Raw genomic sequence first — 17,490 nt, forward strand, 5'->3', positions numbered from 1 at the left:
ATAATTAAAGTGTTCCATATTGAAAATCAGAATCAGAATCAGAATACTTTATTGATCCCTGGGGGAAATTATTTTTTGTTACAGTGCTCCATTTTAAACCAACATTAAGACAAGACAGACAATACGCTAACTAAGAATAGTACAATATATACATATATATACATACATACATACATAAGTCACTTATAAATAAATAGTTGGAAAAGAAACATGTGTAGCTGTAGCAGCAAACAGTGTGTTAAGTGGATGCGTTGTACAGGGACATGGCCACAGGCAGGAATGATTTCCTGTGTCGTTCAGTGGTGCATCATGGGTAATCTCAGTCTCTCACTGAACGAGCTCCTGTGACTGACCAACATGTCATGGAGTGGGTGGGAGGTGTTATCCAACATTGTCTTTATCTTGGACAGCATCCGCCTCTCCGACACCACCTTGAGGGAGTCCAGCTCCATCCCCACAACATTGCTGGCCTTACGGATCAGTTTATTAAGTCTGTTGGCATCTGCGACCCTCAGCCTGCTCCCCCAGCATGCAACAGCATAGAGGATCGCACTGGCCACAACAGACTCATAGAAAATCCTCAGCATTTTCTGGCAGATGTTGAAGGACCTCAGTCGCCTCAAAAAATAGAGACGACTCTGGCCCTTCCTGTAAAGTGCTGTGGTGTTTTTAGCCCAGTCCAGTTTATTGTCAATGTGTACTCCAAGGTATTTATAGTCCTCCACAATGTCAACACTGACCCCCTGGATTGAAACAGGGGTCAAGTGTTTCCTGGTCTTCCTGAAGTCCACGATCAGTTCCTTGGTCTTTGCCACGTTGAGCTGCAGATGATTCTGCTCACACCACGTGACAAAGGAGTCGACCACAGCCCGGTACTCTGTCTCATCATCCCTGCTGATGCATCCAACCACCGCAGAGTCATCAGAAAACTTCTGAAGATGGCAGGTCTCTGTGCAGTGGCTGAAGTCTGTGGTGTAGAGGGTGAAGAGGAAGGGGGAGAGGACAGTCCCCTGTGGTGCCCCTGTGTTGCTAATCACCTTGTCAGACACACACTGTGGGAGACGTACATATTGTGGTCTTCCTGTCAGGTAATCAACAATCCAGGACACCAGAGAAGCATCCACCTGCATCGCTGCTAACTTATCACCCAGGAGGGTCGGCCTGATGGTGTTGAAAGCACTGGAAAAGTCAAAAAACATGACCCTCACAGTGCTCGCCGGCTGGTCCAGATGGGTGTAGACACGATTGAGCAGGTAGATGATGGCGTCCTCTGTTCCGAGACGAGGCTGATAAGCGAACTGAAGGGGATCCAGATGTGGTCTTACTATGGGTCGCAGCTGGTCCAGGATGAGCCTTTCCAGGGTCTTCATGATGTGGGAGGTCAGTGCCACGGGCCTGTAATCCTGGGGGCCACTGGGACGAGGCGTCTTTGGTACAGGGACGAGGCAAAAGCCAGCATAATTACATTTAATGTCACATTTATGAACTGAAACTATTTGAGGATTATTTATGTTAAAGTAAATTTAAGTCACTATTTTGTGATTTAACAAACAAGTGAAACCTGAATAACTGAGTCACTGCTCTTTAAACCTTCCTTCAGAACAATCATCAGAAACCACTTTTACTCTGGATAAAAAAAGTCTGAGGTGAATGGTTGCTGAGTGATGGACAGTTAATGATTTTGCATTTTTGCCTTTTGAACATTAGTTAAAAAATCTCCTTTAATCTCTTTAAGACACATAAAAAGTTCAAGGACATTCATCAGTTAGACATGTGCTCATGGACTATATCCCCCATAATGCAATGCACCAAGAAGCTGGCAGACCTGAAGCACTCACTAGAAAACACCTTAAAATAATAGTCTGTAAAAAAATATATATATGATGGTGCTGGAAGGGTCCTCTTTGCACAGGTTTTTGATTTTACTCACCATTACTGATTATGTAACTCCCTCTACTGTCAGCTGAACGCTATTAAAGACTATAGTACAGATGTTTCAATAAAAGAGCAGTGTGTGTGTGTGTGTGTGTGTGCTTTTGAAGGCTCAGTAGTAGTTGTTGGCTATTTAATTTAAAAGTTTCATAATACTGTAAATACTGCACTTGGTGGTACAGTTTTTCTTAGTTATCAAAGTTCAAAACAGTATGTGTGACAAGAGAACAAGACTGAAAAGTGTAAAAAGACCCAAACAGCACAGGAAGATGCAGAAGAAGAGATGCTTCTTCACTCACCTTTTTGCTCACCATGTGTTTACACACCACTCTGCATCTAACCATTAGTTGTTATCAATCTCTGTCTTCTTCCAAAACTGTCTTCTGACCATAAACAACATAATGTCATTGTTCATGTACGATGACAATAGAGGGCTCTTCTATTCTGTCACTTCAGCTACAGTTTAAAATACCTGCAGGTCATTTTCAGAGCAGCTTCAAAGCTCCCGTTGGCTCTGTAACAAAAGGCCAACAGTGCTCTCAGATGTCAGCTAATTATTCTACACAGAGTGTAAGAGGCGCTGCAGCTTATCCACCTCATCAGCATTTAGAAACACCATCAAAACAAAGCACTAATCAGCAATGTGGGATTCCTGCTCTCCCATGTAATCAGGGACTTCCAGTTCATTAGCAGACATGCAGAGATAATTACAGAATTACATGAAAAGCATGATTTCACGTCAACTTTGATACTGTGTCAGAGGTTATAAAAAGGTAACTGCTCAGTGTTTCCACTAGGGGGCTATAAAGAGCTGCGGTAGAGATAAAAAGCACCGGTGAGGATGAAGCTGCATTCAGCTGGAAGCAGGTTGAAGGGAAAATAGGTAAAAAATACAGCTAGACTTATTCTGACAAGACTTGTAGCTGAAGACTATAATTTATGTTAAATTGCTGTGTGAGCAATTGTGGTAGTTTGCTGCCAAGTGAAAGAGACAAGAAAAAGTCCATTAAATGAGCTGAATAGACTTAAATCATAGCTTGACATGAGCCGTCTTTCAGATGAAAGAGGACATTTCTAGAAAGTGCAGCAGACATGGATGTAACAGTAACTTTATCACAAACCTGGTCATGGTGTGACTGCAAAAACTGTGCAGATCAAACAGAAACCAAAAGGTCACAGTTTGAAATCTCAGTATCTACTGGGACTGGCACTACATCAGAGTTAGAATTTATTAGTTAATTTCCTTCACACTTCACACACTACAGGTATTTTCATACTGGAAATACCTGGAAAGAGCAGCAGCATACCATCAACTCAGAGTTTTCTTCACATATCTTTGAATTTTGTTTCTGATTTGTTGAGGGGCCAGCACGCCTCATGTATTCACCGTTAGTGAATTCCCTAGAGAATGAGTAGATTGTCCATCGGATCAGTGTTGGGCAAGTTACTTTGAAAAAGTAATTAATTATAGTTGCTAGTTACTTCTTCAAAAAAGTGGCTCCTATCCCCAAAGCCGCCTCCTATCCGCCGCATAAATGTCCTTGCGCTTTTACACCAGTCTTCACGGTAGCGCCTTTTCGCTTTATATCCTGATTGAAAGCCTAGACTCGCGCACACGTGCGCGCGCGCGAACAGTCACACGCACACGCGCGCACACAAATTATAACTTTGTGTCCTTCTCTGGGACACCTACTGTACCTGTGTGCCAAGTTTCATCCAGATTCACTGTAAAATTCCTCAGAAATTAAAGGACATTTATATACAATTCAACACAGCCAATACACTACAATTATGTAAATTTCGAAAATTCATTAAAAATCATCCTGAGTAGTTGAGGAATCTGTTGAAAGTTGGACCTCAACTATTCTGGAAAAGGCGAAAAGGCGCTACCGTAAAGACTGGTGTAAAAGCGCAAGGACATTTATGCGGCGGCTAGGAGGCGGCTGGCTTGACCGCGGCTCACAAATGACGGCTCACTTTACCGCGGTCCCATGTTACTTACATAGACAGCAACCTCCGCGCAGCTGATATAAGATGCGGTAACCTGAAGACAGCTTCAAACGTCTGTTTGTTGAAAAATAGTAATGCGACCGCATTTTCTTGTTAGTAATGGTAACGGCGTTGTAACGATAGAAATAGTAATTAGATTACTCGTTACTGAAAAAAGTAACGCCGTTATTCCCATCACTGCATAGGATGTATACAACAAAAAGGAGGAGGCAGCTGCCATGTCCTGACAGTGAAGGCAAGGGCATGAACCTTGCATTCTTCTTTATGGCCAGCAGGGGGCGACTCCTCTGGCTGCAAAAAGAAGTCCAGTTATGCAGACGTTTGTGCAAATGATGGCTCTCAGCTCTATGACCTCACTAAACATCTTCTTCATGGCATATGGTGTCAGTCACTCCTTTCAAGTCATGTTGAATACAACATGGATCTCATTCAGTAAGTTATGGCGCCCGTTAGAGTCGCCTCGTGATTTAGATGTTGCTAAATGATCATGTAGTGTTCCTCAGTTAAAAAAAACCCTAAATAACTAACCTACTAACTAACTAACTAAAAAAATTGTAAAAGGCTCATTTTAATCCTGGAGTGGCATGTGGACCTTTAGCAGTGTTACTGGTGTGATGGGTGGCTTTTAGCACAGAGTACAGGTTGTAACCGAGCAGATTTCAGTGGCTGAACATGAGCACAGGCTCCACAGGAGAAGAGAGGTGACACTTGAGTTGGGGAGCGAGAGCAGGATCCACCCACACGAATAACACAGTCCTTCTAGCTGTGTGTCTGGGGTAAAATAATATTATTTTACTTTTGTACATGCAGTACTGGTGTGCATTTTGAGCTACAAGCACATTTGTGGACAAATGCAGCGGTCTGATTGGTCAGATTTGCTTATTTGCATTCGACAAAACAAAACAAAAAAGCATCAACCTTAGTCAGAAAAAATAAATGCTGCAAATTCATCCGAACGTCTGCGGTTCAACTGAATTTTTAACACTAAACATATTCACACAGATCCTGTGTGTGAAAGGCCTTTAAAGCTAGTGATCAGAGACCATAAACACATGAAAAACGTGATGATCGAGGGCACACTTTAAAGGGTTTTTTTCCTATAGACTTCTAAACAATCGGACTTATTCCTGCAACCAGAGTCGCTGCCTCCTGCTGGCCATGAGAAAGAATGCAGGTTTAAAGCATTTTTGCACTGATTGAACTTTGCAGACGCTGAAGCTTTGTTGTCCAGTGTCGACGCTCATCATTTTTACTTTCATGATGAGAACTGACACAGCCTCATAAAAAAACAGCTCATTCTCTTTAATGTGTTAAAATTGGAAGCTCATTGTGTGGCAGGTTGGGAGTAACAAAAACAAGGTATACCCGCAGAGAGGATGAGTATAAGCTCTATAAACATAAACTGTATTATTAAGACGTTGTGTCCCTTCACCGGAGGAAACCGGGTGATTAATCGCAGTGCACGAGTGATCTGTCACATCTTAATCAGTATGTGTTTGCCTGCTGACGTCAGGATATTTCACTGTTGTGTGAACACAGACCAACACTGACAGGGAAGCATTCAAGAAGAGGAACATTTTGTGACCGATTTAACAATAAATTCATGGTTGTTCTTACAGCACAGCTATTTCAAGGTTCAATGTTCTGTAACTACAAAGGACAAACAACAACAGAGTGCAAGGTTTAGGACCTGAATGATTTGCAGGACGAGCTTCAGTTTGCACGTTTCTTTTAGAAATGTGCATTTGAGCCTCGGTTTGATTCTCCATTTACAGTAGTGACATAACTAAGTGTGCAGTTTTTATACAGTGGCTTGAAGCACAAAGGAACTACCTTCTGACAATAGTGCAGGTTCGCCCTTTGTCTGTATGTGGAATTGTTATATTGATGTCTTTGACCCTGAAACAACCGAGCTGTTTCAATAAAAGGACTGAACTGAACTTTTAAAGTATTTTGTACAAAAGCACTGAAAATCAAGCCTGCTGCAGCAGGACGTCTTTCTACTATATTTATATTAATTAATTCAGGAAATTACAATGTAGTGATTATAGGTGCAAAATCACAATAAAATCAAACCCAACCGTGATAGAAAGAACAAAAATTAATGGGCTGTAAATGACGTCACACAACTTTACAATACTCTCACCACACAGTGGGCCACTTCCTCCAAACATGAAAACATGTTTTTATGTTTGGAGGAAGTGGCCCACTGTTCGTTGCAACGAAAGGTTGTAGGACTAGTTATAGGGTGACAAATCTATGGGACTAGACACTTTTAAGACTGAAAATCCTTTTTTTAAATAAAAAAAAAAACATTTTATTACACTGATCTTCAATTTTTTTTTCCAGTCCTTTATGCTGTTTTTGCCACACACACCTACTGGAGAGGAAATGTTTACAGGAAGTTTCCTTCATTATGATTCAGCTGTTGTTTTGTTGTCTGCTTAGCTTCCTTAATCTTCCTCCTCAGCTCTTCATTTGCTCTGCTCTGTCACTCACAATATGAAGGCTCAATTATAACCTAACTGCAGTCAACAATTAGTTTATTGACAGGTTAAATTCAGATGAAATTAGTTTGGACATTTTGGGCTTCACAGCATCCTCAGTTTCCATCTCTCCTGTCTGTCTTTCTGTTACCAATAAGGGCTCTATGAACCCTTCCAGTATGGCTTCCATACACACTGCAGTGCTCAGACTTTAGCAAAATAACTAAAAGCTTCTCATTCCTGCTGACTCTGGCCACATCAGCATCCCCATCCTCCTGGACCTTTGGAGCCTTTATCAACCTTTCTCTCACCATCCTTCTGTCACATCTATCCAACTGTCTTGGCTTCACTGGTACTGTATTCTCCTAGTTTCAGTCCCGTCTCTCTTGTCACCAGTGGGAGGCTCCTGATCCACTCCTGCCCCAGGAAATCATGGTGTGCCACAAGGTTCTGTGTTTGGACCCCTTCTCTTCACATCTATTCTTCTTTTACTCCCTGTTGGTCAGATGGGAGAACATGTAGATGTGTAAAATCTCCCCTCTTACTCATCACAACAAAAGCAAAGGAGGCACCATCCTGTGACGCTATGTAGCAACTGTGTTTTAGGAGTTGCCAACACCAATAAAACAACAGGCCCGGGACTCTGGGACCACTGAGAAATGTGTCATGACCTCTGGGATGCAAAGTTTACATTTTTAGTCTGATGAAGTCCGTCTGCGTCATGTGGGACTTATGTGGAGAGATTATTGTACAGTTAAGTAACATCTTTGCTCCAGATCCATGAAACCCCCACTTTGTCACCACAACAACTCTTGAGCCTGACACAAGCCTTTGTCCTGTTTATGCCGCTTATATCTGTGACAGTGGGGGGAATGTTATCACTAAATTTAAGCCTGCCTCGCTGCGCAGATATTCACCTCGTCCAGTGAACCCAGATGGGGCCCCGAGGACGAGGGAGAGAGGACCAACAAAAACACAACGTCTACAACCCTGATGCTCTGATAAACTCTGAGGCTGCTATTTTAGGTCAGTGTCAACATGGAAAAGTATTGAGCATCATCCAAACATGAGTCATCCTCCTCAGTCCACAGTTTACTTCTTATTTGGATGCATTTCATCATTTCGCAGCATTAAGTGTGTGGCTGCAAAACACGTCAACGAGCTGAAGAAGAATTAAATTTTATATCTCTGTAATTAAGTAGGACAAAAAGCAAATGAGATAAACAGAATAAACCGAGAGACTCATTATGAAATATGTTTACAGCTTCAGGATATATATATCGCCACTGATTTACATAACTATTGATCAAAGGAAGCCACGCCATTGGATCTGAAATTCACCCTGATGTGCCAACCTCACAGCAGGACTAGAGGAAACATACAGGAGGCAACAGTTAGTAGGATTCATCCTTTGGGAATCCCGAGTGTTTCTCAACATTAAACGTAGCTGTCAGTCTGAGGGCCGAACCACAGATCCGCTGCTCCCAATAATATAATGTATTTCCAGAAGTTTTCAAAACCAGAACAAACAAATCACAGCTTTCATTCATTTTATTTTATTCACAACCCTACTTCCAAAAAAGTTTGGACACTATGTATAACTTAAAAAAGAAATCAGTATTTCAGTATTTTGAAAATTTGGTGACAGAAACGGCTTAAAAACAGTTGGCAAACATCTGGGGACTGAGGAGAGCAGCTGCTGGACCTTTGGAGGAGGAATGTGTCCTGTTCTTGTCTGATTGGCCGTCCGACTGCGGTCTGGAGTGTGGAGCCTTCCTGCTGCTGCGGAGTCGGGGCGGTCTGCCTCCCCCCACCGCAGGGAAAAGGGAAACACCACCTGGGTCTGGGTGCAGTTCCCCCCTCCAGGGGCGGGGGCACCTAGACCCGGTTTGTAGAGTACGCTTGGGGAGTGTGATCGTGTGTACAGCGTCTCTTTATGTCTGTCTCCACGTTGGTTGAGTGTGGAGTGAGTGCATATGAGAGCATGAGGGTGGGAATGGATGTTTGTGTCTGTGTGTGCCTGTATGTCTGTGTCTATATGTCAGGTTGGGTATCAGGCGCCACCTCTCTGGGGACATCTCAGGCCCTCCAAGGTTTGGAGGCCTATCTCCCCCTACCACCACTTCCCCTGCCAGTGGCGGACCCCCTCAGACATCGGTGCGTTGGTGGTTCTTTGTGTCCGGGGATGGGCGTCCAGGTACACACCGGCTCACTCCTTGGCGGCCGCTTATCGGGGCCTGGAGCCTGGGGCTCGCTCGGGCCACTTCGGAGGTGGGGTGCCCCCGGCCTCTCGGCCTGGGGCTCGGTCACTCAGGCGCAGCTGGCTGTCGGCGGAGCTCACGGGCGCGTCACTGCAACTCCCCCTGGCTTCTGCTCCACGGCTGCTGAGTGAGCCCTCATCTGGGACTCTCCTCAGCTCTTTCTGGGACAGTGGCGCGGCTGCCCCTCTGTTGGTCTTCCTTGGTCTCTTGTATTCTGGGGGCCTCTGGATGTCTGGAGTTTTGATCTCCTCCACACCTGCTTCATGCCCTGGAGGACGGGGCTGTGGCCCCCCCACACTCCCTAGCAGATTATTACATGTAGGAACCTTTTAAAAAACAAGCGCATCCATGCTCACAGGTGTACACACGGGTGATCACACCCACAAACTACACCCTTTTTGGCTCCTACCTCAAAGCACACTGTGTGCTGTTGATCTTATGTGCTGCACAATAATGTTTAACATTTAGTATTTACTGTCATATTCCCATATATCATTGTGATGTTGTTTATTCTATTACTCTTGTTCTCTTCTGCTTGTTTTCTTTTTTCTTTCTCAGCAGGTGATCCAGGTGATTGATATATGCATTTTTTTTTTCTCTGCCCGTTCTGTTGGTTTTTGTTTTTTGCCCTTCTCCCCCGTCCCTCTTCTCAGCTGTTTCTCTTTCCCTCTTTCTTTCTCCCCTTCTTTCCCCCAGTCAAGTCTGTCCCGTATTCAGTAAGTGAAAATAAAATAAACAATAAAAGGTGAATCAAATGGACCATTACGGCAAGGCTGGGATGGTCAGTTTGGTAAAGTAAATCCGTTGGGCATCTTTCTTTGCCTTTAGACAACAATTCTGATGCAAAAGAGCCAAATGGGACAGGCCAAAAAAAAAAAAAAAAAAAAAAAAAAAAAGCAATGTTTCAAGTTGCATCTTTAGTGATTCTCCTACTGTTAAGTCATCATGTTTTGTCCAAAGGGGTGTACTTGCAGTTTTTCTTTGAAAAAATGTAAAAAGATCACAAAAAGATATTGCCAGCTTTTTCTGCAAAAAATAAAAATAAAAATAACACAATTACTTAAGTTAAAAAAAAAAAAAAAAAAAAAAATGAAATCAGTATTTCAGTATTTTGAAAATTTGGTGACAGAAACGGCTTAAAAACAGTTGGCGAACATCTGGGGACTGAGGAGAGCAGCTGCTGGACCTTTGGAGGAGGAATGTGTCCTGTTCTTGTCTGATAGACGATTGTAGCTTTTTGGTTTTATGATGAGCCGAATGTTGTTGGTTGGTGAAAGGTCTGTTCAGGCCAGTTCAGCACCTGGACCCTTCTGCTATGAAGAGTCCAGGTCATTTATGAATTTGAAATGAGCTTTGCCCCAGAGAAGACAGCGGTGTTTCTGCATCATGTTCACACATGGCTGCTTCTTTGTATGACTCAGCTTTAACCTGCATTTGCAAACATTTCCTGAGCCCATGATGAGCTGATGTCCAGGATTCACGGGCATCCAGGACTGATTTTCTGATCAACTCTCACACTGCTGATGATGAGATATTCAGTCTTTGCAATTTTAACATTATTTAACATCATATTGAAATTGTTCCACAGTTTATAGATGCAGTTCTTTTTGCAGATGGGTGATGCTCTCTAAGATGTTCTTTTTCTATTCCCAGTAGGGTTTCTGACTTGATGCCATTTAAGCTGATTAGGTGCAAAATGTTCCTAAAACTGTTTCTTTTTATTACCGTTTTCCCACATATCAAAAGGAGCAAATATTCTTCAGGAAACAGTGAAATGTTTACACATTTTATACTTTTTCTTTGTTCTATCTTGAATAAAATCCGGGTTTATGAGATTTGCAAATCATTGCCTTTAATGTACATTTTACATGGGATCAGACTTTTGGGATATGGGACTGGAATTTGTTGGCAGGAGATTTGATCTCTGGTGACTTGTGTAAAACAGCATACTTCATTACCAAGTGTGTCAACTTTATTACACTGATTAACAGAAAAGGCACCAGAGAAGAAGAAGTTGAAGACATTTTGGTAGTTAACACAGCTGTAAAATAATTGAAACCTCAAAGCATCCAAGAAAAATTTCTGATGCACCAAAGAAACTGAAAACGTGCTTTAAAAGGATGGATTACAGTCACCACAGGTAAGGACACGTTTTTAAAGAGGAAATGACATTGAGGGCAGACCTAGATGTCACATTAGTGCTGTCGGACAGTTTGCTCTTGAAAAATAATTGAATCAGGCTGCGCAGATGTTACATTTATTCAGTTAAAATGATGGATTATTGCCTTGGGGCAGCAGAAATTTCTCTGAAGTTCTGAAAGTACATCATTAGCGTGTGTTAGTGTTTTTATAATTACACTGTTTTAATGGGACAGAAACTTTAGTACTCGTGGTTAAAACATCACACTGTATATTATCATCTTAATTTTAATCTTGAGAGCACCCGTGTGCGCACACCCTGCAGAACTGGCTGGAGGTAATACAGAAATACAGAAGCACAGCGTGGTTGTTTTTTCCTCGCCAATTATCCTGCTCAGGTTTTCAGTGCTCTCAAATTTAGATGAACATGTGGTTACCAGTATTTATAGATTTTCTAATCTTTCCCTATTTCACATTATAACAGCCACAGACTGCTTTCGCTTCTAGCTTCTGTACGGTGGCCCCAAGAGGTCAAATGCACTGCAACTCAAGAAAACACCAGCAATTAGAAGGATGCTCCACAATGAGCGGAGCCAGTTGAGGTGGCTTGAGGATCTGAATACGACGTCTCCTGAGCACCTCCTAAGTGAGTTGTTCTAGACACGTCCTGGGAGCAGGGCTCGGGGTAGACCCTGGACAGGGAGAAAAAGATGCAAGGTAATGTGTATTTTGACTGCATTATTTACAATCAGCCATTCCTAAAGTAAAGAGAGCTGTTACCACTTGTTGGCTAGAAACTAGGAATTTCTACCCAGTCATAGTCAAAGGTTTCAGTCCAATGTGTGACCCAGCTGCTACTGGGGCACAAACTTTAAAATCAACAGTAAATTTATGTCAGACTAATGAGTAATATCACAGACTAACCACCTGCTATTACACGTTTTAATTCACTTTTTATATAAATAAAATCATTTATAGAAATATGTAACTGTACATACCTTTAAGCTGTATTTCTGTTCTGAAGCCCACCTGCAGTACCGTCACTGCCCACCAGGTGGCCCACACTTTACAAATCACTACTGTCGATAACAGTTTGCCATTTGCTGGTTACTGTTAACTCGTCACTTCTGTCACCTTATAAAAACACATCTGTCATGTTTTGAGCTTTTGCAGCATTTTTCTACTTTCTGGTCTTTCATTAAGTGTGTTGACCTCTCTGGGTCACTGTAGAGAAGCACTCGATTTATTGCATAAACCATTTTTGCTTCTCTGTAGTTTGTATCTGAAAAATAATAAATAACTTGAAGGACATTTTTAAACTTTAGTTTAAATGCCTCTCTGCTGTGCTGAGACGGTTCTGCTTACACTGAAGGAAAGAAAAGCAAAACACAAACATGTGGATCCATGCTGGGTTGCACTTATTCGTGCTTCCACCCAAAACCTAGAATTACTAAAATAACACCCCCACATTAAGCTTGTTACCAAAGGTTTCTCAGAGACCGCGGCAGCACTGCAGCTTCACTTCATACTAACTGAAACTCCAAAACCCAGGTGGTTTATCAGGGGTCCACAACCGACCGGTTTAATGTCCAACAGTATTTTCACGGACCGGCCTTTAATGTGTCCCGGATGAATACAACAAAATAAAATGACACGACCAAGACAAAAACTGTGGTATTTTGTAAATATAATAACAATCGCGAATTCAGTTTAATTGTGTAACTTTATTAGCAGCGTCCTCCTCCCCTTAATGCTCTCTGGTCGCTATGGTAACAGGTAAATATTTCTTTCAACATAAGACACACAACTACAGCACGGTAAAGGCCCAGTGAAACCGAGTTAATGACAAAAACCCAGAAAACCATAAATTTCACACCCGAGCTTCAACTCTCACAGACCGGTCCATGGCCCGGGGCACCGCGGGACGATCTTAGACGATCTTTTCTCCCGTACGAGCATCCCAAAATGAAAACAAGTCACACAATGAAATTAAGACCAGGCAGTGATCCAAAAGCTTTTCAAAAATATATATATATTTTTTACAATCTTGGCCCAGGAGAACATTTCAAAAATGTATTTCTTTACGGTAAACACAGTGGAAACTTTGGAGTGGTGTTTTCACGCAGCTCTTTCACTGCTCTGGCTCGTTTTAGATCGATGTGGGCACCATGTGGCGTATTAACTACAATGAGTCTGACACCTCCGCTCTGAATGCAAAAAGTTGTCTTCTGATAAAAGCCAATATTCCTCCTCAAAAAAGGCTTTCAACGATGCTTCAAGTGTTGAATGTGCCATTTGGAGGACGCTCGCCAGACAATAACATAATGGCTTTGGAAAAATCTGTCTTCACTCAAATATGAGATGAAATACGCTCCGAACTCCAGCTCCTCCAATTCTGCTAGAATTAAGCTTTTATTTCTGGGTGCTATTTACCAGCAAAACCCCTCCTGACATGCATTCCTGCCATTTTCATCAATTGTGTCAAATTTAGGGTAAAGTCTTTTGTTTAAGGCAAGCATCAGTCCATTCCATGGTTTCATCATCGTTTCCAGGGAGAGATATTGAAACCGTTGCTGCTTGGACACGTCGTCCTGTTCTAAAAAAAGAAAAAGAAACATGACTGCTTGGCTTCAAAGCAAAGCCCCAGAGTGGGCACAGGGGTAGATTTGTTTCTGGAATACTTTTGCAAATAAAATTTGTGTTAACTTGCAAACTTTTGTGCTATTCTACAATGTACAGCAGCAGTTAATGTGCTGTTCCAGTCCAGATTTGATGACGTGTCACATTCAGAGAAAGCCTTCTAGGAAGAGAGCAGAGATAACACAACACTTGAGCTCTGTGATATGGAGCAAAAATCTTGCACTCATCTTAAGACACTGATTGACCTAAAATGTGATGATGTTCATTTTCATTCAGAAAACCGTTTCCACTTAGTTCATTTTCTTTAGAATAAGCTGGTATTTTCCCTCAGACACAGGACATAATGACAGACATGAAAGAAAGAACATGCACAGTAGAACAGATGAATAAATTAGAGAAGCTGGATGGAGAGAGAGCCTGACGGCACACGTTTCTATTAATATGACAAACTCAAGACAAGTGAAAATTAAAAAGACCTCAGCAAGCTTGCATCTGCAGAAGTGCCCGCGCTGTCATTTTTGTCACATCCTTGCTTCACCATGAGAGCTCACCACGGCTACATCACAGGTATGATGGAAAAGAACTCACACAGTGAAGCACAGTGACATTAGGTGCAGGATTTGATTTGATATACCTTTATTAGTCCCACAACAACAATCAATCAACAGATCCATGCAGGAGCTTCAAAGGAAAGGACCCCCAACTGTGCAACCAAACATCAGTCTAAGGCCTCAGCACAGCAACCCTGATGTTTCACTGACACAAACTCAGACCTCGGGCACTTGACTGAATATCTTGAACATGAACTCATCCTTTGATCTGTCACATGAAACGCTGAACTCCCGACACAACAAAAAAGGAAGAGAACACAACCCTTTGGCTTTACTCATAACCAAACCTTATGAGTTGTGACTCAATTGTTCACAGAGAAAAATCAGTCGGCAAATCAGATGTAGACGTGCTCCTATTCATTTAACCGTAATGTGTTATGGGACAATAAAAGCCTGAGCATGCTTCTCTTGTTGAAAAGTAAAATACGTTCAGCTTGATTTGCCTGTGTCAGCTTGTTTGTGTGTCACTTACCGTTCTCCTGTTTTCAGGACGTCCTCATTCAATAATGAATAAAACAGAGATCAAGAAATTTATTTCATTAAATGAAAGATAGAAGTTTGGACACACCTCATTTAATGGGTTTTCTATGTTTTTAAAGCCTGTTTACATTGTATATTCTCACTGAAGGCATCAAAACTATGAATGAACACATGTGAATTATGTAAACAAAAAAAAGTGTGAAATGTCTCAAAACACGTTTTATTTTTTAGATTTTTTCAAACAGCCACCCTTTGCTTTGATTACTGCTTTCACACTCTTGGCATTCCCTCAATGAGCTTCATGAGGTCGTCACCTGAAAGGGTTTTGCAGCAGTCTTGGAGGAGTTCACAGAGGTGCTGAGCACTTGTTGCACTTTTGCCTCACACAGCCTGGAGGTGTGTTTGGGGTCATTGTCCTGTTGAAAAATAAATGATGGTCCAACTAAACACGAACCTGATGGGATGGCATGTCGCTGCAGGATGCTGTGGTAGCCATGCTGGTTCAGTGTGCCTTCAACTTTGAATAAATCCCCAACAGTGTCACCAGCAAAGCACCACCACACCACCACACCTCCTCCTCCATGCTCCACAGTGGGAAACATGCATGTAGAGACCATCTGTTCACCTTTTCTGTGTCACACAAAGACACGGCGAGTGGAACCAAAGATCTCAAATTTTGGCAGTCAACTTCGTCGCAGTGCTTGATGGTTTTTGCAGCTGCACTTGTGGACACGTTCAACATTTTAGCAACGTTTTACTCCATCATTACTTTAAGAACTGACCCTCAGTTCTTATAGTTTCGTTTCTCTTTACTTCGCAGATTGGCTCTTGCAATAATATGAATTCTAACAGTTCTCAAGTAGGGCTGTCAGCTGTGCACCAACCTGACTGCTGCACAACACAACTGATGGTCCCAACCCCATTAAGAAGGCAAGAAGCTCCACAAATGAAGCCTGACAGGCACAGCTGTGACGTGAAACCATTCCAGGTGAATACGTCATGAAGCTCATTGAGAGAAGGCCGAGGGTTTGCAGCGCTGTCAACAAAGCAAAGCGTGGCTACTCTGGAGAATATAAACTATGAGACACATTTAGAGTTATTTATTGATTGTTTCTTTGCTCCATTTATCTTGCTCTGATGTTTTCAGTTTGTAGCTACAGTGTAGAAAGTAGTAAAAATAAAGAAAAAACATTAAATGAGAAGGTGCGTCCAAACTGGATTTGAAAACCTTTAAATGCAGCCAACATGCATTCAGTGATAAATTGTAATGCAGCTGACTGGAGGGAGTGCTATGCACCAACCTCTGATATTTGGAGGACAGCAGATAATGGAAATGCACCTTAAAAACAAAAACAAGACACAAGTACTACAAATCAGAGCTCTAAATATGTCTAAAAACCATTCATGCAGCGAATGGTTGCCTCCTGCTGTTCTTGTGAATGTTCACCTTGAACTATGTCTCTGCTTGTTTTTAATGTCAGAAAGACATTTAAATAAAAAAACAATGCAAGAGCCAATTTGTCAGGAGCCAGTGCATCATCAGCTTTGGACAAGGTGATTATCAGTCCTCTGCCAGCAGTGTGTACATCATCACTTAGCTTAAAATGACTACATCAGTCATCAGCCATTGCAGCTACAAACCACTTTATTAGGCTATAATGAGATTAGACTGGGTGGATGATGCTTTCACCTGACACACACCTGACACACACATCACAGTGGATAAGAATGTAGTTTTCTACAACAGGAATGTCCTGCAATCTGCACATTAGCTTCACTTGTATCAGTCATGCAAACTTGCTTCAGAAATGTAATGTAACAAAATCCCTCCTGACTTCTGAATGCAGCTCATTAATACAAAAAAGATGATCAAGATGACCAAAGAATCGATCGGTCATTAAAGCATTTTACTGAAAGCATAAACAGAAGCAGGACTGTTCATCAAATTCAACTCCTACACTCCCCAAACTGTGAAATAGGTAAAAACAATGTTGGTGCAGTAGCACTGAAAACTGATACACAGGATGATACAGAAAACTTCACTTTCAGTGCAATCCTTTAACCAGCAGTCTTTGGTCTTACAAAAGGTTTCACATAACCAGCAGCTCTGCAGACACGGTGACTTCTTCGATTGAGATCAAAGATCGATGCTGTTATTGAGGTCGTTCATTGACAGTCTGGCCAGGAGGCAGATTTAACAGCTGTGTTTTAATCAAACTATAATAACTCATTAAGAGTCTGCACTTCTCACTCTGCAGCTGGAATATTACTCAGGGTGAGACGGAGGGGAGACAACCAAGGAGCAGGAAGGACGGCTCGGTCTTTATCATCTATCAATAGCGAGCAGCTTTCCGCGGCGTGAAAGCGACTCTACGACGTGGGTAATTTTTACTGTAGATTGCTGGAGCCGCTGAACGACAAGGAGACAAAGCTCACGCCGAAAGGAAGCAAGAGGAAGTAAATTAACAGTTTATGACCTTTGTGATGCTTGTAGCCCTTTTATAGGAGCGTTCATGGTGCTGCTTCTAGTGGAGGCTAATGTGGAAAAAATGAGTGTCTGCCACTAGTGCTACGAATCAGTGATCTGACCTTCAGGCCAAAGTCACTGGGATTTGAACTCATCTGAGATTTTCAGTAGACACAACTATAGTACAGCTACCACAGGGCGAGAAGCAGGATGCACCCTGGACAGGTTTCCAATCTGACACAGAGAGACAGACAGCTACACCTCTGGGAAATTTATAATCGCCAGTTAACTCAACTCCACTAACCGAGTGTCTTTGAACTGTGGCAGGAAGCTGGAGTATCCATTTTATTATACTTGACATACCTGACAGGTGATAAAAGGCAGATCAGGGGTCAGAGGTCAAATGTGGAATGATATTTGGATACAAAGCATAATGTGATATTTAGAATCCTCTTGTAGCAGTA

This window comes from Rhamphochromis sp. 'chilingali' (assembly GCF_963969265.1).
Source record: "Rhamphochromis sp. 'chilingali' genome assembly, chromosome: 10".
Classification (NCBI taxonomy): domain Eukaryota; kingdom Metazoa; phylum Chordata; class Actinopteri; order Cichliformes; family Cichlidae; genus Rhamphochromis; species Rhamphochromis sp. 'chilingali'.